The sequence below is a fragment of the Lepidochelys olivacea genome (genome assembly GCF_965140295.1).
Source record: "Lepidochelys olivacea isolate rLepOli2 genome assembly, chromosome: 19".
Lineage (NCBI taxonomy): Eukaryota > Metazoa > Chordata > Testudines > Cheloniidae > Lepidochelys > Lepidochelys olivacea.
In genome coordinates this window covers 18284183-18301896 of record NC_140429.1, presented here as the reverse complement: position 1 = coordinate 18301896, position 17714 = coordinate 18284183, and positions in this window count along the sequence as shown.

Genomic DNA, 17714 nt, shown 5'->3' with positions numbered 1-17714 from the left:
ACCAACCTATTGCCTTTTATGATGAGATAACTGGCTCTGTCGATGAGGGGAAAGCAGTGGACGTGTTATTCCTTGACTTTAGCAAAGCTTTTGACACGGTCTCCCACAGTATTCTTGCCAGCAAGTTAAAGAAGTATGGATTGGATGAATGGACTATAAGGTGGATAGAAAGATGGCTAGATTGTCGGTCTTAGCAGGTAGTGATCAATGGCTCCATGTCTAGTTGGCAGCTGGTATCAAGCTGAGTGCACCAGGGGTCAGTCCTGGGGCTGGTTTTGTTCAACATCTTTATTAATGATCTGGATGATGGGATGAATTGCACCCTCAGCAAGTTCAGAGGTGACACTAAGCTGGTGGGAGTGGTAGATATGCTGGAGGGTAGGGATAGGGTCCAGAGTGACCCAGAGAAATTGGAGGATTGGGCCAAAAGAAATATGACGAGGTTCAACAGGACAAGTGCAGACTCCTGCACTTAGGAAGGAAGAATCCCATGCACCGCTACAGGCTGGGGACCGACTGGCTAAGCAACAGTTCTGCAGAAAAGGACCTGGGGTTTACAGTGGATGAGAAGCTGGATATGAGTCAGCAGTGTGTCCTTGTTGCCAAGAAGGTCAATGGCATATTGGGCTGCATTAGTAGGAGCATTGCCAGCAGCTCAAGGGAAGTGATTATTCCCCTCTATTCGGCACTGGTGAGGCCACACCTGAAGTATTGCTTCCAGTTTTGGTCCCCACACCTACAGAAAGCATGTCGAAAAATTGGAGTGTCCAGTGGAGGGCGGTGAAAATTATTAGGTGGCTGGGGCACATGACTTACGAGGAGAGGCTGAGGGAACTGGGGTTATTTAGTCTGTAGAAGAGAAGAGTGATTTGATAGCAGCCTTCAACTACCTGAAAGGGGGTTTCAAAGAGGATGGAGCTCAGCTGTTCTCAGTGGTGGCAGATGACAGTACAAGGAGCAATGGTCTCAAGTTGCAGTGGAGGAGGTTTAGGTTGGATATTAGGAAACACTATTTCACTAGGAGGGTGGTGAAGCACTGGAATGAGTTACCTAGGGAGGTGGTGGAATTTCCATCCTTAGAGATTTTTAAGGCCCAGCTTGACAAAGCCCTGGCTGGGATGATTTAGTTCGTGTTGGTCCTGCTTTGAGCAGGGGGTTGGACTAGATGACCTCCTGAGGTCTCTTCCAGCTCTAATATTCTATGATTCAAAAGCTGGCACCATTGGTAAGAATGGGCTTTAAATTAGGAAATGAGGGGAGAAAGTTGGGAGGGACTTGTGAAATCTCCACACCTGTCTTCAATATACTGGAGGAGGAAAATAGTTAAATAAAGATCTAGTAAGGGATAATGGATCTCCACATGGCAAGAGTATGGACAGCAAGAAGAAAGTACAAATATTGACTGAAGTAGTAGTCAAGTAGGTGATACAGCTAGTGGAAGGACTATGTATAATCTAGCTAGAAATCTGGACAAAAACTGAGGGAAACAATTGAAATGCTTGTACACAAATGCAAGAAGTCTGGGCGATAAAATGGAGAAACTGGAACTATTGGTGCAGATCAAACCAGATATTACTGAGGATACAGAAATATGGTGGAATAACACTTGCGACTGGAACACAGGAACTGAAGTGTAAACCGAGTGTGAAAGAGCTCTCCCCTGACATCTAGTGATGCGCTAGGGGAAAAGACTTCAGGAGTAGATCATATTTACATAATTACACCTATTCTGCATAGGTGTTCAGAAAACAGAACTGCTTTTCCAAATTGATCAGTATTGGCTGATGTTGTGTTACAGCCATGACCAAAAACACAACCCCAGGAAAAGATGGCATTTGCTATAACTTCCTGAAAAAACGAGACCCCGGCTGCCTGGTATTAACTGCCATTTTCAACAAATGCAAACAATTCTGCTGTACCCCCAGCTCCTGGAAGAAGTCTATGACCATGCTCGTCTACAAGGAAGGCCAGAAAGACAATCCCAGCAACTGGAGACCCATCTCTCTCTGTTCCACCATGTACAAACTGTATGCCAGCGGCCTCACAGCTGGGATCACAGACTGGTCGGTGAACAGAGGAGCCATTAGCTCCATCCAGAAAGGCTTCGTGTCATGCAAAGGCTGCTATGAACACAGCTTTATCCTTCAGTCTGCCATTCACCGGGCCAGGAGGGTACAGGGGCCGTGTGCCATAGCGTGGCTCGACCTGGCTAATGCTTTTGGATCGATGCCCCACCGCAAAGTTTTGCCACGCTGCGAGAGTTCAGGGTGCCTGAAAACTTTCTCCAACTGATCTGGGAACTTTATGAAGGCTGCACCACCACCATCCGCTCCATGGAAGGAGTGAGGCCTGAAATCCCTATCTGTAGCAGCTTGAAGCAAGGTTGTCCCCCCAGCACCATTGTTTTCAACTTAGCTATGGAGCCGCTCATTCGAGCCATCTCCAGCAGTGTAGGCAGTTTAGACCTGTATGGCAACAGCATGAATATCCTGGCCTATGCAGATGATCTGATCCTGATCACAGATAACCCCGAGTGTCTCCAAGAAATGCTTGACATCACCAGCCAGGCTGCCAGCTGGATGGGACTCTGCTTCAGTGCTAGGAAGTGCGCATCCCTGCATCTCAATGGCAGCAGAAAGGACTTGGTCCAGTCAATGCTGTTAGAATCATAGAATCATAGAATCATAGAATATCAGGGTTGGAAGGGACCCCAGAAGGTCATCTAGTCCAACCCCCTGCTCAAAGCAGGACCAATTCCCAGTTAAATCATCCCAGCCAGGGCTTTGTCAAGCCTGACCTTAAAAACCTCTAAGGAAGGAGATTCTACCACCTCCCTAGGTAACGCATTCCAGTGTTTCACCATCCTCTTAGTGAAAAAGTTTTTCCTAATATCCAATCTAAACCTCCCCCACTGCAACTTGAGACCATTACTCCTCGTTCTGTCATCTGCTACCATTGAGAACAGTCTAGAGCCATCCTCTTTGGAACCCCCTTTCAGGTAGTTGAAAGCAGCTATCAAATCCCCCCTCATTCTTCTCTTCTGGAGGCTAAACAATCCCAGCTCCCTCAGCCTCTCCTCATAACTCATGTGTTCCAGTCCCCTAATCATTTTTGTTGCCCTTCGCTGGACTCTCTCCAATTTATCCACATCCTTCTTGAAGTGTGGGGCCCAAAACTGGACACAGTACTCCAGATGAGGCCTCACCAATGTCGAATAGAGGGGAACGATCACGTCCCTCGATCTGCTCGCTATGCCCCTACTTATACATCCCAAAATGCCATTGGCCTTCTTGGCAACAAGGGCACACTGCTGACTCATATCCAGCTTCTCGTCCACTGTCACCCCTAGGTCCTTTTCCGCAGAACTGCTGCCTAGCCATTTGGTCCCTAGTCTGTAGCTGTGCATTGGGTTCTTCCGTCCTAAGTGCAGGACCCTGCACTTATCCTTATTGAACCTCATCAGATTCCTTTTGGCCCAATCTTCCAATTGGTCTAGGTCCTTCTGTATCCTATCCCTCCCCTCCAGCGCATCTACCACTCCTCCCAGTTTAGTATCATCCGCAAATTTGCTGAGAGTGCAATCCACACCATCCTCCAGATCATTTATGAAGATATTGAATAAAACCGGCCCCAGGACCGACCCTTGGGGCACTCCACTTGATACCGGCTGCCAACTAGACATGGAGCCATTGATCACTACCCGTTGAGCCCGACAATCTAGCCAGCTTTCTACCCACCTTATAGTGCATTCATCCAGCCCATACTTCCTTAACTTGCTGACAAGAATACTATGGGAGACCGTGTCAAAAGCTTTGCTAAAGTCAAGAAACAATACATCCACTGCTTTCCCTTCATCCACAGAACCAGTAATCTCATCATAAAAGGCGATTAGATTAGTCAGGCATGACCTTCCCTTGGTGAATCCATGCTGGCTGTTCCTGATCACTTTCCTCTCATGCAAGTGCTTCAGGATTGATTCTTTTCTGTTTCAGATCCAGGGTGAACCCATGATCTTCCTCGATGATGGGGAAACATACCAACATCTCGGCACGCCCACGGATTTCCGTGTCCCGCAGACACCTAAGGATACCATCATGGAGATCCTACAAGATGTGACCAGGATCAACTCCTCCCTATTGGCACCATGGCAGAAGATCAACACCTGGAACACCTTCCGGATCCCCGTATCTCATTAGTCCTGAGGGGATCTGCCATGGTGAAGGTACCTCTGAACAAGGCAGACACACCATCAGGCAGCTAGTAAAGAAGTGGATGTTTCTTCCCCAGAGAGCCAGCAATGAGCTGGTGTACATCTCGCACAGGCAGGGTGGTGCCAACATCCCTCATATGGGTGACCTGTGCGATATTGCTGAGATTGCTCATGCCTTCTGCCTTCTGACATGTCCGGACGCCATGGTGAGGAACATCACAGAGAGTGCTATGCAGGATGTCATCAAGAAGCTAATCGCAAGGACCCCCTCCAACCAAGATGTCACCACCTACCTGAGCAGCTCACTGGAAGGTGAATTCAGAAGAGACAGGGGTGGCTTTGCTTCACTCTGGACTCGTGCCTACAATGCTACGTGACAATTGGAGAAGCATATCAGCTGCTACTGGACGTGGTGCGAGGAACGCCAGGAACTGGGAATCCTGGTGCCACACGTGATGAATACAGAGCACACAGTCGTCACTCCGAGAGCTAGAACCATGCTGGACAAGACCCTGAAGGATGACATCTGCTGCCAATACGTGCAAAACCTGAACCGGAAGCTGGACCAGGGCAAGGCGTTTGAGGTGATGTGCAAGTGGGACGCCAGCAACCACTTCCTCCCTGAGGGCAGTTTCACCTGATTTTACGACGGGAGGTTCATCCACAGGGCCCAGCTCAACTGCGTTCCGCTGAAATGAGCCACCCACCATGGGAATCGGGACAAGCGAGGCAGGAAGTGCAGCTACACAGGACGTTACCCCACGTCCTGTGTAGCTGCAAGCCCCATTCCAGAGCCTGGCAGCTGTGACACAAGGCCATCCACGATTGCCTAGACAGAGCCATCCCTCTGTTACCCAAAATTGGGCCAGTTAATAAGCTTAGGGAGGGCTAATGACCCACCAGAGTTTGGCAGAAAGCAGAAAGTTTATTATACTTAGTTTATTATAAAGTTTATTATAGCTAAGCTCAAAAGAAGGACGGTGGGGGGGGGGTGGAGTCACACTCTCACTCGCATACTCACGCTCCCAGGACAGGCCCGGCACTGGAGATGTCAGGATCCTTCAAGGTAAGTGTCCCACAGTGCAGCGATGGGCGGGGCGATGAAGGTCAGTCTTCCCGAGGCACAATGGAATGCAACGCGGTGAAACACTGGCCAGGCGGTCCGGGCGAAGGGCCTTCACGGGAGGTACAAGCTTATGAGTGCACTGCCGAGCACATGACCTCTTCCCCTTTTAAGGACCTGCTCTTCATGCCCTGCGACTAGAGATGACTTGGCCACATCTGGTTGGTCACACTCCACCCGGGCAGTGTCCATGCACTGGGTGTGTGATCGCTGCCTAATCAGAGTCCCAGACACCTTGTCTACCTGGGAGCTCTTCTGATCTTCCAGCTGTTCAGCCAGCCCATTCATCCCACAAGCATTCCAGGAGGGAGGAGGAGGTGGAAAGCCACTTCACAGGTATTCAAAGAGGGAGAGGAGACAAAGGGGTGGGGGAGGTGTCACAGACTTTTTGAGCTTACAGGTTATACATAGCATAGTCATGCATAGCATACAGATCACTGTTGCTCCTACAACACCCACTATCCATGAAAAAGGTGGCCGTGAACTCCACCATCCCTGGAACCAAGAGCCAAGTGTGACTGGATATCGTCATCACTAACAAGGACCAGAAGAGCATGATTGTGGATGGTGGATTAGGGGCCTGGAACACATGAGTTATGAGGAGAGGCTGAGGGAGCTGGGATTGTTTAGTCTGCAGAAGAGAAGAATGAGGGGGGATTTGATAGCTGCTTTCAACTACCTGAAAGGGGGTTCCAAAGAGGATGGATCTAGACTGTTCTCAGTGGTAGCAGATGACAGAACGAGGAGTAATGGTCTCAAGTTGCAGTAGGGGAGGTTTAGGTTGGATATTAGGAACAACTTTTTCACTAGGAGGGTGGTGAAGCACTGGAATGGTTACCTAGGGAGGTGGTGGAATCTCCTTCCTTAGAGCTTTTTAAGGTCAGGCTTGACAAAGCCCTGGCTGGGATGGGGATTGGTCCTGCTCTGAGCAGGGGGTTGGACTAGATGACCTCCTGAGGTCCCTTCCAACCCTGATATTCTATGATTCTATGTCACATTGCCCTTTGAGAACAGGACCCTGGCCTTGCGTGACGCCCGAGCTCAAAAGGTGGAGAAATACGCCCATCTGGCTGAAACCTTGAGAGCTAAGGTTTACCTGGTTCAGACACACGTGCTGATTGTCGGTATCCTGGGCTCATGGAACACCAGTAACAAGTGAGTGCTGAGAGAATGTGGAATCAGTCAGTGCTACGCCTGGCTGATGTGGCAATTCATAGTGTCAGACACCATCAGGTGGTCGTGAGATATCTACATAGAACACATCACCGGACATTGGCAATACCAGGAGAGATGAGCTGGAGGGCCAATGAGAAGCGCAGTTGGAAAAGTAACTGAAATACTTCCCTGATGGATTGTATTTTCTAAATGGACAATCTACCATAAATGCTCAATCACTGAGGGACAATCTTCACTCATTCCTATATTTGCTTTCTACAATCAACTCACTGTGCAACTTTTCATGAGTCATGTACCCAGATACTTGGATGCTAAAATCTAAACTGTATTGTTAGATTTATTCACCTAAATTTGGGTTATTGCTGATTATGCAGTATATGTATCTTATGACTTTTAAAACAAACTTTGTATTTCTGGATAATCTAAGCACTATACCCAGATGTACAGACACTCTTTTCTCAACTTGTGTATTATACAATTTTTTAATATTAACTTAATAAAATTTTTAGTATTGAGTGCAGGGGTAATGACATGTTGTTCTCCTTTTTGTATGAGTAGAGGGCAGCAGAACTGTGCTTAGCCTGCCCTGGGTGAGGGGTTCATAAGAATGGCCACACTGGGTCAGACCAAAGGGCCATCTAGCCCAGTATCCTGTCTTCCAACAGTGGCGTGCCCCAGGAGGAATGAACAGAACAGGGAATCATCAAGTGATCCATCCCCTGTCACTCATTCCCAGCTTCTGGCAAACAGAGGCTAGGGACAGCATCCCTGCCCATCCTGGCTAATAGCCATTGATGGACCTATCCTCCATGAAGTTATCTAGTTCTTGTTTGAACCCTGTTATAGACTTGGCCTTCACAACATCCTCTGGCAATCAGTTCCACAGGTTGACTATGCGTCATGTGAAGAAATACTTCCTTTTGTTTATTTTAAACTTGCTGCCTATTAATTTCATTTGGTGATCCTTAGTTCTTGTGTTATGAGAAGGAGTAAATAACACTTCCTTATTCACTTTCTCCACACCAGTCATGATTTTGTAGACTTCTATCATATCCCCCTTAGTCTTCTCTTTTACAAATGAAAAGTCCCAGTCTTATTAATCTTTCCTCATACGGAAGCTGTCCCATACCCCTAATAATTTTTGTTGCACTTTTCTGAACCTTTTCCAATTTCAATATATCTTTTTTGAGATGGGGTGACCACTTCTGCACACAATCTTCAAGGTGTGGGGGCACCATGGATTTATATAGAAGCAATATGATATTTTTGTCTTATTATCTACCCCTTTCTTAATGATTCCCAACATTCTGTTTGCTTTTTTGACTGCTGCTGCATATTGAGTGGATGTTTTCAGAGAACTATCCACGATGACTGCAAGATCTCTTTCTTGAGTAGTAACAGCTAATGTAGACCCCATTGTTTTATATGTATAGTTGGGATTATGTTTTCCAGTGTACTTGGGATTTATCAACATTGAATTTCATCTGTCACTTTGTTGCCCAGTCACCCAGTTTTGAGAGATCCCTCTGTAACTCTTCACAGTCTGCTTTGAACTTAACTATCTTGAGTAGTTTTGTATCATCTGCAAATTTTGTCTCCTCACCATTTACGCCTCTTTTTCAAGATCATTTATGAATATGTTGAATAGGACTGGTCCCAGTACAGACCCCTGGGGACACCACTATTTACCTCTCTCCATTCTGAAAACTGACAATTTATTCCTATCCTTTGTTTCGTATCTTTTAACCAGTTACCCATCCATGAGAGGACATTCCCTCTTAGCCCATGACAATTTACTTTGCCTAAGAGCCTTTGGTGAGGGACCTTGTCAAAGGCTTTCTGAAAATCTGAAGGATTGTAAAGGAGGATCTATTGGGATAGTGCTAGGAGTCTGCTACAAAGCCCCAGGGTTGGACTCCAATATGTATAGTGATCTCTCTAATATTATTAGAGATAAATATTAGTAGGAATTGTATCATAATGGGAGGCTTTGACTTCTCAGATATAGACTGTAGAATAAATGCTACTAACATCGGTAGGGCCCCATTTTCCTGGATGTGAGAGATGATTGTTTTCTTTGTCAATTGTCACTAAACTAACACATGGTGTTACGCTTTTAGAGTTGATTTTAGTAAGTAGTGAGAAGGTCATAGAAGAGCTTGTCATAGGAAATAACCTTGGGTCAAGTCATCACGAGTTGATTCAGTTTAAATTAAAAGGAAGGATCATCAAACCCAGGTCATTAACTTTGGGTTTTGATTTCAGAAGGGCAGATGTTGGGAAATTAAGGGAATCAGTTAACAAAGTCAACTGGACTGAAGAGCTCAAGGACTTAAATGTGGAGGAGGCTTGGAATTGCTTCAAGTCAGCTATCCAGAAACTATCTGAAATTGCATTCCTAGAAAGGGTAAAAACCTGTATGGAAAGGCTCCAAATCCTGCATGAATAACTATCTCAGAAAAGTTAGCAGTAGTAAACAGAGATCGTAAAGGGAATGGAATAGGGGGCTGATCAGCAAAGAAAGTGACATCATGGAAGTTAGAAAATGTAGGAATAAAGTGAGAATAGTGAAGAGTTCAGCTGAATTAGCTCTTGCCAAGACAATTAAGGTTTTTAGTAATATAAATAAAAAGAGAATAAGGCAGGATGAGGTTAGTCTACTATGCAGTGTGGATGGGAAGGAGATTAAAGATCATCTAGGTATGGTCCAAAAACTAAGAAATATTTTGCCTCAGTTTTCAATAAGGGTATTAATATGCAACATGTGCATGAAAGCAGTATGGAAACCAATCTTAAAGTGCTTAATGTACTGAAACTGGGGAGACTGGATAATTTTCATCCCAGAATACTGAACGAACTGGCACATGAGATTGCTAATCTGGTAGCAAGGACTTTTAGTAAATCGATCTATTCGGGAGTAGTACCATATGATTTGAGAATAGCTAGTATCATACCTATATTTAAGGGGGGAAGGGGAAGTGATCCAGGCAAAACAGAGGTGTTAGTCTGACTTCAAGGCTTTAGAACAAATGATGAAGGAAAGAGTAATTAGTTCAGGGAGGTAATTGGTAAAGAGGATGTAATGCAGCACGGGTTTACCAAAGGTAGATCGTTAGAGAGACACGGGGGTGAGACAATACCTTTTACTGGTCTAACCTTTGTTGGTGAGAGAGACAGCATCCTGGGATGACATAGCTACAACTACACGGTATACAACTGCATACAACAACGGCAGATCATATCAGAGTAACCTGATTTCTTCCTTTGAGAAAATAACTGATTTTTTAGATAAGGGAAGTGCAATAGATCTAATATCTTTGAACATCATTAAAGCATTTGACATGGTACCACATTATTAGTTATTAGTTAATATATAATAGAAAGTATTAGTTAAATTAGGGAAGATGGGGATCAGTCCAAGCATTGTAAGATGGATAAGGAACTGGCTAAAGAGGGGAAGGCAATGGGTTGTGTTGAAATTTGAATTATCTGGCTGGAGGGAAGTTACTAGTAGAGTTCTTCAAGGGTCGGTCTTGGGACCAATCTTATTCAAGGACATTGGCACAAAAAATTTGCTGACAATACAAAGTACAAAGCTGCTCACAAAGAGTTACAAAAGGGTCTCACTAAACTGGGTGACTGGGCAACAAAATGGCAGATGAAATTCAGTGTTGATAAGTGCAAGGTAATATACACTAGGCATACGGGACAGCTTCCACAGGAGGAGAGATTAAAAAGACTGGGACTGTTCAGTTTAAAAAAGAGACGATTAAAGAGGGACATGACAGAGGTCTATAAATTCATGACTGGGGTGGAGAAAGTGATCAGGGAAGTGTTATTTACCCCTTCACATAACACAAGAACTGAGGGTAACCTGTGGAATTCCTTGCTAGGGGATGTTGTGAAAGCCAAAACTATAACAGGGTTCAGAGAAGAACTAGATAAGTCCCCGGAGGATATTAGCCAGGATAGGCAGGGATGCAACCCCATGCTATATGTGTCCCCAGCCTCTGTCTGCCAGAAGCTGGGAGTGGACGACAGAGGATGGGTCACTTGATGACTGCCTGTTCTGTTCATTCTCTCTGGGGCACCTGGCATTGGCCACTGTCAGCAGACAGGACACTGGGCTAGATGGACCTTTGGTCTGACCCCATCTGGCTGTTCTTATGTTCTTAAGAGGCAGCCCTTCAAGCTTTGGAAGGATGCACCGAGAATGGCGAGGAATCCATTATGGGGATACACATGGTATAACTCAGAGTGAGTGGATGCCATTCAAAAGGGGCAAATATAGGCTGAATACCAGGAAACACTTTCCTGGCAGTTAGATCTAATGATAAAATGAGAAATCACCTCCCAGAGGAAGGGTACATGAAGTGCTTATCGGCAGCCACTCCCAAACACACTCCTCCCAAAGAGGGAGCTCTTTTTATATCTTTAGTAAATTCCTCTGGAGCGAGGTATGCTCTCAAAAGCTTCCTTGGATTTCTGGAACCATAATTCCATTTACCGAGTCAGCAGGTACAACAGACATTCGCTGTAAATCAATCACCAGACACGTTCTTTCCTGTAGAACCTGCTCTCTTGGTGCAAAAGGAATTTTCTTGGGTGGAGCAGAAAAGAAGGTTACCCCAGGGTTTAAACAAATCTCATGTGCACCCTTAAAGAAACTGATTTAATCAGTCCTTATGTTCTAGTCTATTGTTTTCATTTCAATCACAAGAGGCCTCTATTTTACATTAAATCAGTCTTCATTCTTCACACTCACAAAGTGAGCATCTACTTATAATCACTTCACTGACTGACCTTTCAGCCTCTTTATATGTACATTCCACAGGCCATACCCTAATTATTGGTAGTTCTCTCCACTCCATGTGTGGGATTCGGTGATATCTCTCTCTCTCTCTCTGGGAAGTTTAGCCCTTAAAGACATAGTCCCCAGTACCACACTAGGTTGCTAATTTGACTTTTTTAATTTTTTTAATGTAATTCTAATTTCCTGGTAAATCTTCAGCTTCAGTTCCTATCTCATGTTTAATGGCGTGAGGGTCTCCATTTAATCCCACAGCTCTTTTCCAGCCTTTGTTTGGTACATGGTTCCAATGAGAAGTTCATCTACTACTTCACTCTTATCCTCAGTTTCTGGGACTGCATGCACATCACTTGCTTTGCATATTTCTGCATAGTGCTTCTTTCTGTTGCAGTTTCTGCCATCTTCCCAATAAGCAGCACTCTTAATTCAGGGACATGCAGGTCCACATTTCCCACATCCCACCTTTTGCCTTAGTTTTTGCCAAAATATTCCTATTTTTGCTGACTCATTCTGCTAATTCCTTATGAAGTACACTCTTACCAGGAACAGTTTGTAATGCCATCCATGTCAGCTTTGCATCTTTATTTTTCTCTTGGTTTATCTGGAGTTTATTTGTCATTTAGCTCTGCCGATACCTACAGCTTTCATTAATGTTCAGCCTGAATCTCTTACCAATGTCTCCTTTGAACTCTGGGCTTGTTAATACCACAAGCAAAGTTGTACTTTTTGCTTCAAACTCTGTTACATAGTGATCTATTGTTTCACCTTGCCATTGGACACAACAGAGAATTGGCTCCTTTCACATTCTCTGTTCTGCCTTGGAGTTTGGGATTCACTGGATCTCTTTAAAGCCACATCCAGATGATTCCTTTCAATGCCTTGCTCCAAGGCTGAATGTGGTCTGATGTGATGCATCTCCCTACACATGCAGGAACAGCGAAGCTAAACTTCTGTGGCTTTCCCTCTGCCACTCCAGCTAAATCAGAGATCATTGTCTGAACTCCTTCCATTATTCAACAGCAACATCTCCTGTGAAGTTCACCTTCCCACTGAGCACCATGATATTTTCATTCAGGAGTTAGCCATGATGGATCTTCCTTTGCTATGAAGCATTTTATCGTGTATCGAGTAAAGTAACATTGTCACCGCTAAGGAAGTCTTCATACTAAAATCATGGGCTGTTACTTTGTGCTAATTATTACATAAACCTCTAACCCATTCCATATAACTATTTTTTATTCAGCATTTACATTAGATTAGCACCCAGATTCTCCATCTGAATCATAGAATCATAGAATACCAGGGTTGGAAGGGACCTCAGGAGGTCATCTAGTCCAACCCCCTGCTCAAAGCAGGACCAATTCCCAGTTAAATCATCCCAGCCAGGGCTTTGTCAAGCCTGACCTTAAAAACCTCTAAGGAAGGAGATTCTACCACCTCCCTAGGTAACGCATTCCAGTGTTTCACCACCCTCTTAGTGAAAAAGTTTTTCCTAATATCCAATCTAAACCTCCCCCACTGCAACTTGAGACCATTACTCCTCGTTCTGTCATCTGCTACCATTGAGAACAGTCTAGAGCCATCCTCTTTGGAACCCCCTTTCAGGTAGTTGAAAGCAGCTATCAGATCCCCCCTCATTCTTCTCTTCTGCAGGCTAAACAATCCCAGCTCCCTCAGCCTCTCCTCATAACTCATGTGCCCCAGCCACCTGATCATTTTCGTTGCCCTCCACTGGACTCTCTGCAATTTGTCCACATTCCTTCTGTAGTAGGGGGACCAAAACTGGAAACAATACTCCAGATGTGGCCCCACCAGTGCCAAATAGAGGGGAATAATCACTTCCTTCATATCTGCTGGCAATGCTCCTACTCATGCAGCCCAATATGCTGTTGGCCTTCTGGCCTGTAGTGGTGCATGGGATTCTTCCATCCTAAATGCAGGACTCTACACTTGTCCTCATGGAATCTCATCAGATTTCTTTTGGCCCAGTCCTCCAATTTGTCTAGGTCACTCTGGATCCTGTCCCTACCCTTCAGTGTATGTACCTCTCCTCCCAGATTAATGCCATCTGTGAACTTGCTTAGGGTGCAATTCATCCCATCATCCAGATCATTAATGAAGCTGTTGAACAAAACCGACCCTAGGACTGACCCCTGGGGCACTCCGCTTGATACCAGCTGCCAACTAGACATTGAGCCGTTGGTCACTACCAGTTGAGCCCAACAATCTAGCCAACTTTCTATCCACCTTATAGTCCATTCGTCCAATCCATACTTCTTTAACTTCCTGGCAAGAATACTGTGGGAGACTGTATCAAAAGCTTTGCTAAAGTCAAGGTATATCACGTCCACCTATTTCCCCATATCCACAGAGCCAGTTATCTCACCATAGAAGGTAATGAGGTTGGTCAGGCATGACTTGCTCTTGGTGAATCCATGTTGACTCTTCCTGATAACCTGCCTCTCCTCCAAATGCTTCAAAATGGATTCCTTGAGGACTTGCTCCATGACTTTTCCAGGGACAGAGGTGAGGCTGACCGGTCTGTAGTTCCCCGGATTCTTCTCCTTCCCTATTTTGAAGATGGGCACTATATTTGCCTTTTTCCAATTGTCTGGGACATCCCCCAATCACCACCAGTTTTCAGAGACAATGGCCAATGGCTCTGCAATCACATCAGCCAACTCCCTCAGCACTCTAGGATGCATTAGACCTGGACCCATGGACTTGCGCATGTCCAGCTTTTCTAAATAGTCCTGAACCTGTTCTTTCACCACTGAGGGCTGCTCACCTCCTCCCCATACTGTGCTGTCCAGTGCAGCAGTCTGGGAACTAACCTTGTCTGTGAAGACCAAGGCAAAAAAAAAGCATTGAGTACTTCAGCTTTTTCCCCATCATATGTCACTAGGTTGCCTCCCCCATTCAGTAAGGGTCCCACTCTTTTCCTGACCTTCTTGTTACTAACATACCTGTAGACACCCTTCTTGTTACCCTTCACATCCCTTGATAGCTGCAACTCCAGTTGTGCTTTGGCCTTCCTGATTACACCCCTGAATGCTTGATCAATATTTTTATACTCCTCCCTAGTCATCTGTCCAAGTTTCCACTTCTTGTAAGCTTCCTTTTTGTGTTTAAGCTCACCAAAGATTTCACTGTTAAGCCAAGCTAGTCGCCTGCCATATTTGCTATTCTTTCTGCACATTGGGATGGTTTGTTCCTGCACTCTCATAGAATCATAGAATATCAGGGTTGGAAGGGACCTCAGGAGGTCATCTAGTCCAATCCCCTGCTCAAAGCAGGACCAATCCCCAATTTTTGCCCCAGATCCCTAAATGGCCCCCTCAAGGATTAAACTCACAATCCTGGGTTTAGCAGACCAATGCTCAAATCCTTGAGCTATCCCTCCCCCCACCCAGGTCTCCTGGACTCCTTTCCCCCTCATATTAGCCTCCCAGGGGATCCTGCCCATCAGTTCCCTGAGGGAGTCAAAGTCTGCTTTTCTGAGAACCAGGCACCATTGTGATAGGTGCTGTATGAACATAAGAGAAGGGTAAACACAGCCCTTGCCCTGAAGAGATGACAATTGAAGAGACAACGAGAAAACTGTTAGATGAAGCTCTATTTTATTCATTACCAACCTGCTCTGGCTCTCTGGAGCTGAAAGGCTCCATGACCATGAGACAACACCAAGGTCTATATGACATTTAGTCAACACTAGGGAATAAGCTCGACACCAAACCTAGATCCAAATGCCTCTGTACTGTGATGTTTGGTTCTGGATATGAACTTTGTGGCTCATCTCATCACTAAGCCACACATTCTCACTACTAGAAATGGCCAAAAAAAATCAACTGAACATTGTCCAACCAGGAAAAGTAGTTTTCCAGAAAGATGTTGATTTTGATGAAAAAATGTTGATGGAAAAATGTCAAAATGAATCATTTTGATTTTCTTGTTTCATTTTGATAATGTCAAAACATTTTGTTTTGATCAGATAAAAAGGGTTTATTTTTATGTTATTGCTTCAATTCATTTAGTTTTATATTAGCATATGTCAGTATAGGAAAGTCTTTCAAAACATGATTGATACGACACAATATGATATCTCAACATTATCGGAATGAAATGTTTCCAAATTTAATCTGTTTGGAAAGTCAGTTCTGTGGGAATTTTGACTTTTCCTCTGATTCAGAACAAAAGCAAATTTTGAAATGTTGGAATTTCCTCCGGAATGGAAATCCTATTTCCAGCCTGCTCTGTTCCCTACCTTAGAATCATAGAATCATAGAATCATAGAATATCAGGGTTGGAAGGGACCCCAGAAGGTCATCTAGTCCAACCCCCTGCTCAAAGCAGGACCAATTCCCAGTTAAATCATCCCAGCCAGGGCTTTGTCAAGCCTGACCTTAAAAACCTCTAAGGAAGGAGATTCTACCACCTCCCTAGGTAACGCATTCCAGTGTTTCACCACCCTCTTAGTGAAAAAGTTTTTCCTAATATCCAATCTAAACCTCCCCCACTGCAACTTGAGACCATTACTCCTCGTTCTGTCATCTGCTACCATTGAGAACAGTCTAGAGCCATCCTCTTTGGAACCCCCTTTCAGGTAGTTGAAAGCAGCTATCAAATCCCCCCTCATTCTTCTCTTCTGCAGGCTAAACAATCCCAGCTCCCTCAGCCTCTCCTCATAACTCATGTGTTCCAGTCCCCTAATCATTTTCGTTGCCCTTCGCTGGACTCTCTCCAATTTATCCACATCCTTCTTGAAGTGTGGGGCCCAAAACTGGACACAGTACTCCAGATGAGGCCTCACCAATGTCGAATAGAGGGGGACGATCACGTCCCTCGATCTGCTCGCTACGCCCCTACTTATACATCCCAAAATGCCATTGGCCTTCTTGGCAACAAGGGCACACTGCTGACTCATATCCAGCTTCTCGTCCACTGTCACCCCTAGGTCCTTTTCCGCAGAACTGCTGCCTAGCCATTCGGTCCCTAGTCTGTAGCTGTGCATTGGGTTCTTCCGTCCTAAGTGCAGGACCCTGCACTTATCCTTATTGAACCTCATCAGATTCCTTTTGGCCCAATCCTCCAATATGTCTAGGTCCTTCTGTATCCTATCCCTCCCCTCCAGCGTATCTACCACTCCTCCCAGTGTAGTATCATCCGCAAATTTGCTGAGAGTGCAATCCACACCATCCTCCAGATCATTTATGAAGATATTGAACAAAACCGGCCCCAGGACCGACCCCTGGGGCACTCCACTTGATACCGGCTGCCAACTAGATATGGAGCCATTGATCACTACCCGTTGAGCCCGACAATCTAGCCAGCTTTCTACCCACCTTATAGTGCATTCATCCAGCCCATACTTCCTTAACTTGCTGACAAGAATACTGTGGGAGACCGTGTCAAAAGCTTTGCTAAAGTCAAGAAACAATACATCCACTGCTTTCCCTTCATCCACAGAACCAGTAATCTCATCATAAAAGGCGATTAGATTAGTCAGGCATGACCTTCCCTTGGTGAATCCATGCTGGCTGTTCCTGATCACTTTCCTCTCATGCAAGTGCTTCAGGATTGATTCTTTGAGGACCTGCTCCATGATTTTTCCAGGGACTGAGGTGAGGCTGACTGGCCTGTAGTTCCCAGGATCTTCCTTCTTCCCTTTTTTAAAGATTGGCACTACATTAGCCTTTTTCCAGTCATCCGGGACTTCCCCGGTTCGCCACGAGTTTTCAAAGATAATGGCCAGTGGCTCTGCAATCACAGCCGCCAATTCCTTCAGCACTCTCGGATGCAACTCGTCCGGCCCCATGGACTTGTGCACGTCCAGCTTTTCTAAATAGTCCCTAACCGCCTCTATCTCCACAGAGGGCTGGCCATCTCTTCCGCATTTTGTGATGCCCAGCGCAGCAGTCTGGGAGCTGACCTTGTTAGTGAAAACAGAGGCAAAAAAAGCATTGAGTACATTAGCTTTTTCCACATCCTCTGTCACTAGGTTGCCTCCCTCATTCAGTAAGGGGCCCACACATTCCTTGGCTTTCTTCTTGTTGCCAACATACCTGAAGAAACCCTTCTTGTTACTCTTGACATCTCTGGCTAGCTGCAGCTCCAGGTGCGATTTGGCCCTCCTGATAACATTCCTACATGCCCGAGCAATATTTTTATACTCTTCCCTGGTCATATGTCCAACCTTCCACTTCTTGTAAGCTTCTTTTTTATGTTTAAGATCCGCTAGGATTTCACCATTAAGCCAAGTTGGTCGCCTGCCATATTTACTATTCTTTCGACTCATCGGGATGGTTTGTCCCTGTAACCTCAACAGGGATTCCTTGAAATACAGCCAGCTCTCCTGGACTCCTTTCCCCTTCAAGTTAGTCCCCCAGGGGATCCTG